At 38.9% G+C, this 14,115-nt stretch overlaps 1 protein-coding gene across 4 annotated transcripts in view; it reads right to left on the minus strand.

Moving 5' to 3' along the window:
- Positions 1-8,005, minus strand: part of ptpn13 (protein tyrosine phosphatase non-receptor type 13) — a 57,996-nt gene extending 49,991 nt beyond the window's left edge. For all 4 annotated transcript variants that reach the window (XM_088355873.1, XM_088355875.1, XM_088355874.1 and 1 more), the window contains exon 1: positions 7,705-8,005. The gene's annotated coding sequence lies outside the window, so the exon portion shown is untranslated. The remainder of the gene's footprint in view (positions 1-7,704) is intronic.
- Positions 8,006-14,115: the final 6,110 nt, after the last annotated feature.

Consider the following 14,115-nt stretch of genomic DNA (forward strand, 5'->3'; position numbering starts at 1 on the left):
CATCTATGGAAAAAAAAAACATCGACAGAAACCAACATCGAATTCCGTACAAACGTTCCAAAAGAAAATTCCAAACATCTTAGACTGGAGAGGAAATTTGTTAATATCCTGCAAATCTCAGACGATCAGTGCCGGCTGGCAGAGCCATTTGCTGACGTGAAACTTCCTGAAGGTATCCCCAGCCAGGAAAACTAGAGCAAACTCGGAGTGAACCGCTTTTCCGAAAGCGTCGTCAAAATAAAGTGTGGCGAGACATCGGATGCAGAACACGCGATGACGACGGAGGCTTCCAAAAGATGATGCAAGGACTGTTTTCTTGAAACAAACATGTGATGGAATTTGAGAATGGCGGGTCTTGCGCATAAACAACCCTTGCTACACTACACTTTTTGTTGCTAAGAGTTTTCACAGCTGTGTCTTTTGAGGTCAGTACTTTTGTGGAAACAACGGTAGCGAGAATTTAAGGGGAAAAAAATAAAAGTGGTGACTCAGAGAAAAAAAAGAAAGGAACACACACAATCTAGCTCGCATTTATGACCTTTTTGTAAAAGCTGTTTCAATGATCTTGAGTGACACAGCAATGCTGATAAGTGACACAAACAATCTGCATGAGTTTTGGGTGAAAAGAAGTAGAATGTTGTATTTTCAGATCTGAAGCTTATAACTATCTCAATTTAAGTACAATTGTTTTGAGTTTATGTATTCAAATGCTTAATGAGAGGTTCATTATACACAGAAGTTTCAGCAAAATTCCTAAAACCCAAGTAATATGAAGTACTCCCCTACTTGCCACTATTCAACTGACAATAAACGGTAGATACGATCATTTTTTTCGGGATGTGGGAAAATATCCGGACATTGCTGTCAGATTTTGTATCGGGTACACCTTTTTCCGAATAGAGGACAGTACTGTAGTGCTTCTTTCCGTCGCTACAGCTTTGTGAGGCTGTGAAAGGTCACCCAGCATCAACCAGGAAGAAAAAAAAATCCGCTTCCTCTTCCTAGTTCGTGTGTAAACAATCTATACTGTCTATACAAGGGGGGTCAAACAGGCGGCCCGTGGGCCGGATAAGGTCCGCTAAGGGATTGAATCCGGCCAGCAAGACTACGCTCAGAGGAGCGCAAGAGAAAAACGAGGTGCAGGTTGAAATATATCCACTTGATTTTGCCATCTTTCTCCCTCTCTCTCTCTTTCGCTCTCTTCCTCCCTTATCCTCTCTCTTTCACTCTCTCTGTCTCTCCTTCTCTTTCTTTGTTCCTCTTTGTCTCTTTTTACATTCTTTTGCCCTATTTTATTTTTTTCCTTTTCTCTCTCTCTTGATTCCTCAATCTCTCTTTCTCACCTTCCCTCTATTTCTCTTTGGATTTCGTTCTTTCTCTCTCTTTCCCCCCTTTCACTATTCTGTGTCTATTTACCTTCTTTTGCTCCCTCTTCCTTTTCTCTCTCTTTTCTCTCTTCCTTGCTCCTTCTCCCCTTTTCTTTTCTCTCCGCTCTATTTCTCTTTGGATTTTGTTCTTTCTCTCTTTCTTTTCCACTCTCTCACTATTTCTCTTTATCTCTTTTGTTTCTCACGCTCTCTCTCTCTCCCTCTTTCTCTCCCCTTTTTTCTTTCTTTTTCCTACGCTTTCTACTTTTCTCTCCCTCTTTCTTTAGTTTATTTCTCTTTTTTTCTTTCTCTCTAATCTACTAGTCCGGCCCCAAAGAGAATGTTTGTTCGATCGTGTGGCCCTCGAGTTAAAATGAGTTTGACACCCCTGGTCTATACTGTGTCTATACTATCTCCAGCGCACTAGGAACTTTGACATTTCTATTGTTTAATATCTCGTGCACCTATTCAATATGGTTGGTGTAAAGTGTAAAGAAGAAGCGAGCCGTTTCTTTTGAAACGAAAGTGGAATAAGAAAGCAACAAGATAATTTAGGATTTAAAATAGAAAATAAAAACGAAACTGCTTTTGGGAATACATTTTAAAATGTCTCGGCACAAAGAAGGTTGAGAAACACTAGCTCGGAAAGACTTGCATAACAAATCTTTAAATACCTCCATTTCATTGTAAAATCTTTACACTACATTTGCATACCAGAAATTGGCAGCACAGAGAACTTATTTGCGATGAAATGAAATGATCTGCATTTATATAGCGCTTTTCAAGTCAATGACTTCCCAAAGCGCTTTACATTGTGCTTCACATTTCCCAATAGCGGCCGTGATCTGTGCAGCCATGTAAGGCGCTAACCTGCTTATTGGGGGTATTGGGGGTTCAGTGTCTTACCCAAGGACACTTCGACATGTAACACGGATAAGCTGGGATTCGAACTGGGATCTCTTAATCCTAAAACGATCGCTCTACCTCCTGAGCTACTGCCGCCCGATGTTCAGAATTGTTAGGAATATAATAATAACTTCAGATCAATTGCATGGACATCACATTTTTGTCACAAGTTGTCACTTGCAATCCTGACGAAGTCAGGAAGTCATGGTTGCCAACTACACGGTTGGCAAACTACCCCCCGCTGGCCACAGGATTTTTCATCCGGCCTGTGAAACGAAAACGTTCAAAATACAATAATAACATATTGTTGGACAAAGAGCACAAATTAATTACTCGCATTTTAAGGCTATGTTGAGATTTTTGCCCAAATCGGTTTCCTACAGAAAGCAGCAATATCTGCACAAATACTCAAGTTGGTCAAACAATCATATCGCAGGTAACAAAACAAAACCAAAAAGGCCTGATCTTGACTTAGACAATTGTTTTTTTCCTTGATTTAGCCATTTTTTTCCTTAAAAGCTCTTTGAAGGACTTAGGCAATTTTGTTGTTAGTGTGACAATATGGTAAAGAAACAAGTAATTGTTATTTTGGTGACATTCTTTATTTAGGTCCTGCCTCATTCAAAATATAAAAGAAAAAAACATGAACATTAATCTATACGTTTAGATTTTTTCATGTATTCATTTAATTTAGAAAGATATTAATTGCATAAATGTCCAAAAAACATATTTTGCTGGGGTATCGAATTCCAGACTGTATGAAATCAATCCATCATTATCCACCATCAATGTCCGGCAAAATGTTTGAACCCAAAGTGGCCGATGACTTAAAAAGTTGGCCAACCCCTGCACTATACTCTACTTCCATGGATGCTGTGCTGATACATGCTTTTTTAAAAGATATTGGTACTCGTAAGGGTAGCTGATACCAGTAACATCTGTCTTCTAATGATCATTAGGCAAGCAGAAGCATTAAAATCAGTGAATGCTAAGTTGCAGGGCTGCATGGTTAACTGAAATCTAATTGATATTGCAATGTGACATAGTGTGATTGCGTAGTCGCAAGACACTGTTTTTTTTTGTTTTTTACAAGGTTTCATAGTGGACAGCTCGGCAGCGCAGTGGTTAGCCCGTGTGCGACGCAGTTCTGAGGTCTTGAGATCGAACCCTCCTGGATGGATGGGTTTCATAGTTCCATGTTGGTTTTTTTTCCCCTCATTGCTATCGGAGTGATGGAGCGTTTGGCCAACCAGAGATGGCACAGCTTGGGTTTCAACAGCGTCGGCCAATCAGAGGCAAGTTCCAACAGCATTAGCCAATTAAGGGCAGGCAGAGTTTGCAAGAGGCATGCTTTGCCACACACCCACCATGTGTCAGCAGGTCAAATATTACAGAGTCCTTTTAAAAGACAGATTATATTTGGTTTGATGTTTATTTTCCTTTAAATCCTTACCCCTTTAAAGATCATAGTTGCAAAGTGAGTTTTAACTGTGCCTCTCTCAATCAAAACATAAAAAAACAATGATAAATCAACCAAGAATACGCTTGAATTTCGCTCAAAATTAAACTGTTGGGTTTCCAAAAAGCATCGCGGTTTAGATACATTCTCTCATTAGCACGACAGAAGCTAGCGAGACGCTTCAGTTAAAACTCCAGAATGAATGGATTAAGAGAACTATTAAAACTGGTCAACAATACAAAAAAAAAAAAAAACATCAAGGTCTGTAAATATGGCTACAAAAATAGCAAAAACCCCAGATTTTAAACATGGAGTTATGGATGTAGGATTTGAAAAATGGGCCCAAAAAGGATTGATGTTGACTACAGACTGAAGAGATCTTTTCTTCCTCATGCCATGAGGCTCTTTAACTCCACCCGGCAGAGTAAAGGCCCACATTAAACCACACCACCTACATTGGATATTACCGAATCTTACTGCAATATGTATTCTGTGTAGCACTATTTAGTTACTCTATATAACACGCTACAGTGGGCATTTGCACGTCACACTGGGTATTTGTATATTGTATTCTTTTGGCTTTATTATGGTACTGTTCTCAGCTCAGGGATGCTGCTGGAAATGTGAATTTCCCTTAGGGGATGAATAAAGTATCTATCTATCTATCTACCCAAGTGTTAGAAGGACAGGTATTGAAATCTTTTGAACAACTTCAACAAGAATTTGACCTACCTAGAAATGATTTTTACAAATATTTGCAACTCAGGCATTACCTCCAGAAACATGATGAATGGGGGAAAATATGTAAGGAGCCAACTAAAGTTGAAGAATTATTGACATCATACTCAAAAGGAAAATTAATAAAGGGGGTTTATCTCCAAATTGTTAAAAGCTCTGCAAAGCAAATGGATCTCAGTAATGATGCGATGGAGGTTAAGGAAAAATGGGAACGAGAAGCTAATGTAGTGATAAAGGACGAAGATTGGGAGAAAACTTTGAAAGACGGACACAAAATAACCAGCAGTCCGACACGGAGGGAGTTTGAATGGAAAGTAAAAATGCGATACTTCTATACACCCTCTACCACCTAAAAATATAAAAATACATCCAATCTATGTTGGCGTAACTGTGGGAGGGTCGGAGATTTCACGCATATTTTCTGGAATTGCCATGTGATATTAAATTTCTGGAGAAGTATTCAGACAGAGATCAAATTAATTATTGGTTGGGAGTTGCGGTTGACCCAGTGACCTATGAATTAGGAATTTTGCCAGAAGAATTATTGACTGGTCAACATAAATATGTACTAAGGGTTATGCTTCTGGTAGCAAAGAAAATGATCACAGTTTCCTGGCTGAAACTGCAACCTCCTGACATAAAACAATGGAGAGAAAAATTAAAGGAAATTTACAATATGAAAAAAAAAATCACTGCAAGACTTCAACTGAAACTAGATAAATTCGAGAAAAGATGGAAGCTCATCACACAATTTTTACTTGATGTCTAAACGCCTCACCTTTTATTTTATTTCTTTAATCAACATTTTTTGTTGTTTTTTTCCTGTTATTTATGGGAATGTCAATTGTATATATTTTGTGGTTCGTGTTGCTGTATGATGGGTGACCCAACCCTCTGTCAAATTGTGTGTGAGAAATAAAAAGTTTCAGAAAAAAAAAAAAATCGCGTTCATCCATTCGATATGGTTTGTGTCAAGTGTAAAGAAGAGGCGAGCCGTTTCTTTTGAAATGAAAGTGGAATAAGACAGCTTGATGCGGTTGAGAAAATGGTTCGATTGCTTTTTTTTCGGCCTCTTTGTGCCACGGAGGAAAAAGTCGCCTAAGTCTTAAAGCTCATCTTACAAAAGTAAGTTAAACTTAACTCTATCTTTATAGAACATACTATTTTATGAAATATTTATATTTTAGTACAAAACAATAGAGGTTACTTATACACGCCTTAAACATACTTATATAAATCTTAAACATGCATTCCATCCAAAATATAGCACAGAAGCAACGTACTAACAAATTCAACTTAAGAACATTCATCCAGAACGTATCTCGTTCGTAAATAGAGGAGCGTCTGTGCGCACAGAAAATGCATTTTTCTTTTAAAATTGAAATTCGCATTGAAATTGCAACACTGGTCTGGAAAAAATATTACGATTAGTTTATTTTCCCAAAATCATGCAGCCCTGGTAAGATGCCATTAAGTAAATGCAGTAAATTAAACTTAATTTTGGTTTTAAAGGGTGTTTTCTCCAACAGTAAGGTAATTTGAAGTAGTAATGACATCAGCTTCGATGTCAAGATTGGAGTATCCGTATTGCTGAGAAATTGTGGTATCCAATGTTCCATTTATTCATGATCAAAACCTTCAAACTAGGGATGATGGAATCTCTACACCCCCTTCCAACATATCCGGACTTTCCTTTTTCCACTTTCTGGGCCTGACCTCAACCACTTCATTTTAGCTAATTACATGTACACACACAGATTCAACTTTCTCAACTCAGGAGGGGAACTTCCATCAATTGCATCCCTCCGCCTAGATGACAACTATTCCAAACACTCATGAACTCTGACCTCAGCAATTGTGTTGATTGAATGGCAGCGAAATGTTCAATGTGGAAAAAGAGAGAAGGGAATATTTATTTTATTTGTCCTTAAAGAGGCAGTGTGTATTATTTTGTGTGTACTACTGAAAAAAATAATTTGAAAAACCAAAAACAATATTGGTTTTAATGATAAGCAGAAATACATGAACTACAGGTTTTGTTGTCATAGACAATTTCAAGCACCTTTTAAGCACTTTCAAAAGCCATTCTTTAATTCCTCCAGTACCTGTCCTCTTGGGCTCAATGCACATGGGGGTAATGACGCTGTACAAACTATTGAGAGCTGCCGTTAATCACGAGGGAAGAAGAATTGCATTGGAAAAGCCAAACTACCAAAGCAGGCGTGTCGGAGTCATTTTCAAGCAGACTTGATTCATTTTTCTTCGTTTAATGCATGGTCTATCGTAGGGGCCTCCAACCTTTTTTCAAGCTGAGAGCTGCTTTTTGTTACTAATTAGCGCAAAGGGAAACATGTTTGATCTGCATTTCTAAAATAACATATCTTGTTATTACTATGTTGTTACTGTGTTATTACGAGGTAACTTATTGGAAGTAGGGTCAAATACTCTCATCATTTTCCTAGAAAATCACAATGACCCAGCAATGGTAAGCTAGTTTTAGAACAGGTCCACTGGGGCACCACTTTGAAGACCTCTGGTCAATCAAGTCAGACTACCAGGAAACCTGGCAGCAAGTTTTGGCATTTTTGAGCATTTTAACCAAAATTCAAGATCTCCCCAAACCTTGAAAACACGACAAACAAAATCCAAGCATTTTCATTTTCAAGGATTTCAAAGACTTCTACGAACCCTAGAACTATCAATTAATTTACGGGCATTTATCTAAAGTACTTGGAATTTGAGAATTTTGTATTCATTTGACATAACATTAAGCTCACCGTGAGAGATCTTGCTGCTACAGGTACTACCAATATCAAAAACCTTGTGAAAGGATTGGCAACAAAAAAAGAAAAGGGAAAATAGGTGGTTGGGTCACTTTGAGAATCAGTAGTTTGTATTATTGATTTTAGCACTCGTTGCGCGACACAATACAAGTCGTCAAATATCGCAGAGTCCCTTTAAAAACGACAGAGTATATTTGGTTTGATTGTGTTTTCTTTAAACCCTTTCCCCTTTAAAGATCATAGTCGCAAAGCGAGTTTTAACCGTGCTTCTCTCAATCTGAGCATAAAAAACTGTGATAAATTTAGCTCAAAAATAAACTTTTGGGGTTTACAAAAAAAACTCGCGGTTTAGATCCATTCTCTTATTAGCACGACAGAAGCTAGCAAGACGCTTCAGCCTATCACCCCAAAAAAGTTTCGAGTTGGGGTTCATCAAAAAGTTCACACTTACCGAGGAACCGAAGCGCTACAAAGAAGAATCTCGGGCTTTTAAATTTGCTTCTCCGGCGAGGCTACAAGTGCGCAGGAAAACAGGACGAGACGCCATCCCATCCACGAAGCAACATCTTGGGGAAGAAGAATGGCAGGCTGGCGGGCGACAGGTAGTTTCCTTTCGATTAAAAAGCGAAGTAGATCCCCCGCTTAAAAAAATCAGTTCTTTGACTTCACTAAACAATTTGTTAAGGTGTTTTGGCTGCGGGACCACCGCGCGTCCCACGCTCACAAGCGGCTAAGTTACCATTAACTGCTGGTTTGGAGAAGCGGGCGGACTAAACTAACCCCTCCCTTCACCCGGCTCGCGTGGGCTGACCGGGAGTAACCAGACACCTCCGTCGGGTTCCTCCATTGGTTCTCCTGGTTCGTTTAACCGTCACCATGGCAACATACATGCGCCGCCATGATAAGAATCACAAAACCACATTATTCTCACCTTTTTCCCTCTCATACACATATTATTATTTGTTTTATTTTTTGTTTTTTACATATTTTTTTCTACTTAATTATGACAGTTTGTACCCCTCCCCTTTCCAAAGACCTCATCAAAGCAATCAGGAAACCATTCAACACCGAATACTTCCTTCCTCGCTTGCGCCACGCCGCCGGCGCATCCGTGATGTAATAGCGTGTCTCCATCTACAGGTCATTAAACTTCATTACAACTAGTCACAGTGACATGTAAGTTTCATTTTACTTTTTGATTTCCATACCTGTCAATCTCCACGGCTTTCATGCCCTTACAAAATATTGTATTTTCCCTTACAAAATACAAAATAATCTTACGCCATTTTTTTTCAAACGTGTTTATTTATGTATTTTAACATGTTATATTGTACATGTGTTTCGTTATATCATATATATTGTTAATTAACATTGTGTTGTGAGATACTGAGTTGCTCGACATGAATGAGGTTTATTATAAAAAAAAAGTTCAAAAATGAAGTAGCTTGGACGTTCACTGTAGAAGGAAAAAAATACATGCAAATATAATTAAGTAGAATAATACATTGTCTTATTCAAATTATTAATTAATTTTCTGTATTAGATTATTGCTGGTAATATACTGATTAAAGGGATAACCTCAAACCTGTCTTTTTTTATTTTTTCCTTTTATTCTTCCTTTTTTTTCTTAACTTCTTTATACAACAATAATAATTCGTAATATAATGCATCAAAGCAAGTGAGCCATTTGAGAGCCGGCTCTCTTTGATGAGTTGAGCCGAAAAAGCCGGTTCTCTAAAAAGAGACGGACTTCCTTTCACTACGTAACTACCACATGAAATCCGAGGCGGCAAACGCATGCACACAGTAGCATCAAACCGCTCGCTTCGTTTGCAACGAAAATAAACGATACCGAGACAGAGGCTACCGCGGCGAACTCGTTTGACTTGATTGATTTGCCGTTTCGTCATAGTCGGTGTATACCGGATGGTACCCATATGACAAATTTGCGTTTTTCCGTACAGATTTTCTTGTACGTCGTACACGTCTTAAAACACATAATAAACGTACTTTGTACGGCAAAAACGTACAGGTTGACAGGTATGGATTTCAAACATACTTTCACCCCTGTCGAAGTATGTTTGTGTTGGGAGTCATGTCATCTGATCTACTGGTTACATTTATCCTAATCCATTCAAGTGAAGGCCCTAATCAGATTAAATTATAGTCTATATTAGGGGTCTCAAAGTCAAATAGATGGAAGGGTCGAATAAGAAAAATTAAGTTACAAGCCGAGGGTCAGACTAAGCAAATGTGAAAATTTAATAATTGACACATGTAGTCTAGAGTAGGGGTCTCCAAGAGTTTGCCTTAAGGACAGTTGAGATGCCTGCAGACCAGTTCTTAAAACACAGTAAATCACCAGTGTGTTGGGTCATGGTGATTTTCTAGTAGAATGTTTTAAGTGGTTTACTGAGTCTATTTAACCCTACTTCATATAATTAACCTGGTAATAACATAGTAATAACATTGTAATAATATGATTGTTAGTTTAGAAATACATATCAAACTGGGTGACCTTTGTGCTAGCTTGTTTTAGGTTACCCTTGGGCCAAATGTGACATGCCACATGACACTGGTGAGAGAAGCACAAGAGAAAAAAAGCAAAACAACTTACAGTTTTGAATATGTCCTCAGGAAGTCGCTTAAGCAAAGAGCCACTTGTAAAGTACCAGTAGTAGCTGTATTTCCTGACTGACATTAATCAACCACAGACAATTGAGTAAACCCATCTTAATATTATTGTACGTTAATAAAAGTTACAGACGTGGTGTTTAATATAAAAAATAAAACATTTTTAAAAGAAGACCCTCTAAATTTGGCTCATTTATACAGTATAATAGATATGAAATCTAACATTGAAGTTCCCATGTTCTGGTAAAAATCTTCATACAAAAATAAAAAGGAGAAAGACTCTTATATAATGAAATCAATTCATTTAAATTAGTGTTTGCATGCTATTTTCGTCACTTTCCAGTCTGCATGAATTTCCCTGAGGGAAATAAACTTTAGTAGAAATTAATTCAATAGTTGTATTTCATTTTATTTTATTTTATTTTATTTTTGAAATGCAAAGGTGATAGACACTACCAGATATTGATATATTATATTCAATATATTAATAATTGTTTTACAATCAATTCTTATATGTCAGGCAGGACGGAAAGAAAACGGAGATCACTTGCACTCGTTTCTTGGTTTTTGGAATGAATGGAAAGGCGTGATTCTTCGATCCTTTGTTTGACGGATTGACAAAGCATGACAGGCGGGCGAAGGCTTGGCGGGAATGGTCGCGGACAGGCGGAATCGTCGTGTTGTTGGTCGGGGCTGGAGAAGAAGGGCGTCGTCGTGTTCGGAAATGTGATCAGGAATCAGATGGGCAGGGCATGTCGTAGGCAAATTCGGAAACGGGTTGGCAACGGAGATCAAGTTGAAAAACAGGAGGCAGGCAAAGAGTCGGAGGTACGGGCTTTCTGAGCAGATGGCAACAGGTAGCATAGTACAATCAGACAGCTTGTTTCCGGAAGCTGAGGATTTAAATGAACAGGGTGCGCCAATCAGCTGTCCTGGCTGTTGGCGCCAAATCCTGAGCACAGGCGTTCCAGATCCGGGTGAATGTGACATTATATCTCTGACTGATAATTTAAGGGTGAGACTTCGAAAGTACCCCCAGCCTTCCAGCTAAGGCACACTTTTTATGCCATCAATTTATTTATGCTGCCCATGTGAGACTGTTTTTTTATTTATTATTTTTCTAATTTGCCAAGAGACCGTGGCTGTTTTCAAAGAATATAACATCAATAAGTGCTGCCAGACGAAAGCTGTGAAATGTTTAAGCAACTGAAAGCTGTTTTAACTGTACTGCAGCGCTTTTTCAGGAGACCATGGGGGTCAAATGAAAATGCTGCAGAGGCGAGCTACGAGGTCGGGATGCTGACGGCCAAAAACTACAAACCTTTCACGGAGGGTGAATTTATTAAAGATGGTTCAAATAATCCCAGACTGAATAGTAGGCCCTCACACAATTTCATTTTACCAAACTGGCCCGCTTTCTTAAAAGCTATGACAGCCCTGACCTAATCAACACTGTTATTGCAATATTATGGATATTTTTCATGAGTCGCGGTTGATGTGTGGAAAGTTGTGGTTGTTTCTGACAATTTATTAGATTTTAATGAACGTTGATATTGTGATTGGTATGTGGTTTGTCCTAAAATTAATGTCGGAATTGGCTCGTGGGCCATCATTTTTCAACATTCGAGGTTTAAAAGAAGAAATAAGCTTCAAGTCCGGGAAAAGATGACGCCATTCAGGTTACGACGCATTGAATTGTGACATCCAATGGAATGTCACCAATCAAGTAAGTAAAAATCTTGTCTTACCTGAACCGCAAAAGCAAAAAAACCCTTAAATGTTAAATCAGCCCGCAGATGTTTTTTAAAGCCAGCGAGTGTTTATTTGAAAACTAAACACTTATGCAAAACACTGTATCTTACTCTGTTCCTTTAAACGTACAGTGTGTAACATTTGGCCACTAGATGTCTCAGTGTGATGTTAGTGAAACCGAAAATGAGTCCCAAAAAATCACAAGGAGGAATATCAACTACGGGGACTCACAGTGACTAAAATACATTACTTTTTGTTACTTTTTCGACTAGCATTTTGCACAGAAAGAAAAAAAACAACAAGCGTAAAACCGAAAAGGAAAGAAAAGAAATGAGAAAAGGAGAAAAAGAGAGAACAATGTAAATCGATTAAAAGAAAATGAAAAAGAAATACATGTAAAAGAGGAGAAAAGGCAGAAAAATTGAATTTTTTTTACTGCCTTTACTTAAAATAAGCGAAAATTATCTCACAGTAGACCTTTTTTTCATTAACTTCTAATGTATTTTCCGGACTATAGGTCACAGTTTTTTTCTAAAAAGACAGTAGACCCAAACATAAAACATTTTCACACGAAGCTTTAATTACGGGAGTGGGGCAGTCATGCGTTGGAACACAAACGCCAGCGATTCGGTGATCGCTGGACAGAAAAAGCGGGGCAGAGAAGTCAGGCGCGGGAAAACAGGAAGCCAGGGGCAGACGAGCTGGACACCAACCAGGACGGTACAGACGGGATCGATACCAGATACAGGATACATGAGCAAGATACAGGTGAGGACGGGATAGACGGGATCGATACCGGATACATGATACACGAGCAGGATGCCGGACAAGACGGGACAGAGGGGATCGATACCGGATACAGGATACACGAGCAGGATACTGGACAGGACGGGACAGGCGGGATTGATACCGGATACAGGATACACGAGCAGGATACCGGACAGGACGGGACAGGCGGAATCGATACCGGATACAGGATACACGAGCAGGATACTGGACAGGACGGGACAGACAGGATTGATACCGTATGCAGTATACACGAGCAGGATACCGGACAGGACGCGACAGAGTCAAAATGCTTGCCTTGCAAGTGCAGAGGTTTGTTGACGGACTCTCAAGGAGTGAATGGATTACTGAGTTTAAATAGGAGGGGAACCAATCAGGCAACATGCAACAGCTGGCGCTAAACGAGCGGGCACAGGTGATGGCAATGGGTAATCGTGACAAGTTCGTCTGGGGGTGGGACTTATACTCCGGTGCGACTTGTATATGTCTTTCTCTTCTTAATAATTTTGGGCTGGTGCAATTTATGATCCAGATCAGTATCTAGTCCGGAAAATACGGTAAATGTGTTTTGTTTTTTTTGTGAGAAAAAAATAATTAAAATCATTCGCAAAAAGAAATAAAAGAAGGATAGTAGTAGGTATATACAGTATATATATAGTTGATATAGTTTTGCTTATTATTTAAATCAATCTTCTTTATGTTATTTTAAATGAAGTTTTTGTCTACCACTAGGATGCGCTAAATAATACACACTGTTCCTTTAAAAATACAAATTAAAGCAACTTTCACTTCATTAATGTAATTGAAAACTGGATTATCCCTTTGTGCCCCTGAGGCGCAGATGTCCACTTATCTTTCCGCCTGCTCTTCAGATATCCCCCACTGCACAGTACTAGGATAATTATGTGTTTATTTGTTACTGAACACACTAGCCTCATACATATTTATTCATACAAATTTTGTATTTTCAATCTAATAGTTTGATAAAAGTGTCCAATATGTGGTTTTGTGGAAATGCTGCCATTTCCATGGCCGATGAAAACTAGGGGGCACCTAATAAATTAAAGACTGTTTGCTGTTCATCTGAAGAACATTTAAAAGCTTCCCTGCAGATTACTTAGCTGCCTTTGAGGTATGTTGTCTTCCAATAAATTGTCAGGAGAGGTTTAGGAGCCATTTTTTGGGGCTCCTACTCCTTGTAAACACGTTGTGAAGCTCTGAAGGTGTTTAAAAGTATCGCAATAACCTGCACAAGGGATAGATGCAGCATTTATGTTTAGTGACGTCCAGCATGACATGAGGCGAGCACTGCTTTTACTACTTTTTATAAGCAGCTTATCCCACTGCAGAGAAGTCTGAATCTAGACAGGGCAGTTGCTAATACTGCATATTCTTATGAAGCTTTAATCAGACTGGATTCAAGCAGCAGATCGCTTCCTTCAGAAAATCCCTATAGAAATTCTGAAAACCTGAAAATGTTATAAAATTTGTTTTCGATATATATGTTTGGTTATTCTAAGTCAAAAGTTAGGACAGCACGGCGGCTGAGTGGTTTGCGCGTGTGTGGCACAGTTCTGAGGTCATCAGATTGAACCTCCTGTGTGGAGTTTGCATGTTCTCCCCGTGCTTGAGTGGGTTCCCTCCGGGCACTCCAGTTTCCTCCCACATTCCAAAAACATGCATGTCAGGT

This window comes from Urocampus carinirostris, chromosome 16 (assembly GCF_059441175.1).
Source record: "Urocampus carinirostris isolate Australia breed hairy pipefish chromosome 16, RoL_Ucar_1.0, whole genome shotgun sequence".
Lineage (NCBI taxonomy): Eukaryota > Metazoa > Chordata > Actinopteri > Syngnathiformes > Syngnathidae > Urocampus > Urocampus carinirostris.